The sequence below is a fragment of the Protopterus annectens genome, chromosome 4.part0, assembly GCF_019279795.1.
Source record: "Protopterus annectens isolate FY-2018-M chromosome 4.part0, PAN1.0, whole genome shotgun sequence".
Taxonomy (NCBI): domain Eukaryota; kingdom Metazoa; phylum Chordata; order Ceratodontiformes; family Protopteridae; genus Protopterus; species Protopterus annectens.
In genome coordinates, this window is record NC_056733.1 from 245800407 (window position 1) to 245802906 (window position 2500).

The window sequence follows — 2500 nt, forward strand, 5'->3', positions numbered from 1 at the left end:
CTTGTCTGGTGTAACACACACAGTTATCATACCTGCTGCTTAGTGTCAGTCTCTGTGCAGATTGCACTTGACCTGTTAATTTTTACATCATGCCAAAGTGCAGCTGATTTCTCTTGCTCTTCCATTACAAGCATTTAGTTATTTTTAACAAGGTAAGGATTAGCAGAGAAGCCAACTGTTATCTCTCTCCTCATGCTGAAAGTCAGTTTTGGCCAGCCTCACAGTTCTTTATCTGAAGCAACCTATTTCAATTTTTAGTTGAGGCATAGCAAACTACTAGATGGCTGTTTGGCATTGCCGACTCTTAACAGTTATTTTGTACTTTAAACCTTCTGATTTTTGCTTCCTCTTAGATAACTATCTCTCTTAGGAGAAGTATCAGCAAATAGTTCAGGTTGACCCTCAAGACTCTGGGCGGTCTCTTTGGGGATTCTCATTGTCAGGTTCATCAGCTCTGGACTTTGTCTTGGATGTTTTTGTATCATAGCTGTTCTATATAAATAGCCAACTCCATGCATACTGCTTTACAGCCTTTGTTTCTTCAGCTATTGCAAGATCATTTCAGTTTCCATTGACACTTTATCTGTTTGCCCAGCCATTGTCAGAAAAACTGAATTTTATCTCCATGTTCAGGATTGAAGTGTGCCAGTACTGCTAAACAAATAGGGTTGTCATATGCCATGGCCATTTTTACTCTGCTAGTAATGTTGTCAACTTCATTTCAATTCCATAGCATAGTGTAGTTCCCACCAGTGTAAGATAGTGCCCAGATGGATGGTGATCATCTTTTTTTTTTAATTTTTGGTGGTCATTCTGATCAGGTCTCACCAACAGTGATAGGTACACCTATAAGGAATTCATTTTTAGAAGGCTTCTTGGTCATGCGCAGTTGGCAGTGAATGGGCCCAGTGTAGCCATCTGCTCTGTTTGGTACCTGACTGATTCAAAATGTGTCAGGATCATTTCATGTTTTTAATAATTTAATTCTGAATACCTAGGCTGTAGTGCCACCCCAAACCAGTTTCACTGGTTTTGATATGAATAGTTTTTGTTAAGCTGTGAAAACTTCCTATCATCTTTTCATACCTAAACAGGTTACTTAATGATTTCATGGGTCCATCTGAAGACCACCTTTTCAGAGCATCTGAGATGTTTACCACAGGAATGGGAGCCTTGCACATTAAACTGCTTCTTGAAGATGCATTTTTTGGCTGCTTTGAGAATTATCCCAATCATTTTGTTATAGTTCTACTTATTGATCTACCTGTGCATAAATCCTGAATCGCTGGATGTAGTGGCAGTAAAGATCTTTTCTTGCAAGGTGGACTCCCTCCCCTTCTGGGATGGGACTGTGGCATATTCAGACATGCTCTGGGGTTTTATGTAATGATATATGGAGCTCTGTCCTACACATGCCTTGGCCAATTTAAAACCAGCAATATGAATACTCATTACCATTGTTTAGTATTGTTTGAATGAGTTGTATAATCACTAACAGAATTGGGGACACTAACCTATGCAGAGCCGCACCTGGTGAAGATTCTAGACAATTTTCCCAGTGTCCAGTCTAGACAGGTTTGACTTGCTTTCCTGTTCAGTCCCTGAAGGGAAGTTAGCCTCATACCCTCCCAGGTGGCTTATACTTTCTACTGACCAAGGGAGTATTGGCTTTAATACGGAAAGGATGTAGCCTAGAGTTGGTTGGACTGTCCCTGCTAGTCTCAAGCTGGTATACTGCTGTCCCAAGAGCTCTGGCAAGACTTTCAATGCATCCTGAAAGTGCCAAATTTATAGATATAGTCAGGAATTCTACTCGTAGGGAGATGGCCTTCATGCAATCACACATCTCAGTCCATTTATCTAAGAACTGCCCTTCAAGGTGGTCTTTACACCTTACTTCTCATCTGTCCGGAATTTCTCACTGTCCTGATTTTTTTCTCTTGTTTTTGATCTGTTCCCCATTAATTTTTTTTTGGCAAGTGGTTGAGGATTGAAATAACTAAATGAGACATTTGAATTTCAGATTTTTTAGCCTTTAGAAAATCCATGCTAATGCTAAACCTGTTGTGTGGCCATGTTTGTAATAGCAGTATTTAAAATTTGTTCCTGATTTTGCTGTGACAGTACTCTGAAAATTGTGGGGAAAAATGCACCATCCACCTTTAGGAGTATTTTCTCTCCGTGTCTGTGGGGTAGACACCGGGTGCAATGTCCACACTATTTCCAGACATTCCACACTGGATAATTAGTCCAAGAGCAAGGCTGGCGTTACCACTACACCTATAAGCCGTATCAGCCTGCTTATACATGGAACTCGATTTAGCTAGAAATTTCCTAAGCTGCTCCAAAAGTCAATTTAAATCTTCATAAACCTCAAGTGGCTCCAGTTTGGGATTGTTCTTGTATTTTACAGAAGCTGATTTGCCATTGTTTGAATCTATAGATTTGATTTGAATTTTATTGGAGGACTTTTTTTAGGGACTTTCACATTTGAAGGATG

General features: G+C 39.9%; 1 protein-coding gene across 1 annotated transcript in view; it reads left to right on the forward strand.

Annotated features, from left to right (window-relative positions):
• Nucleotides 1-2500, forward strand: part of LOC122799284 (cytosolic arginine sensor for mTORC1 subunit 1-like) — a 467271-nt gene that overhangs the window by 462595 nt on the left and 2176 nt on the right. Inside the window, exon 9 of the mRNA XM_044068241.1 lies at nucleotides 1-2500. This exon is cut by the window's left edge and continues 830 nt beyond it; it is cut by the window's right edge and continues 2176 nt beyond it. The gene's annotated coding sequence lies outside the window, so the exon portion shown is untranslated.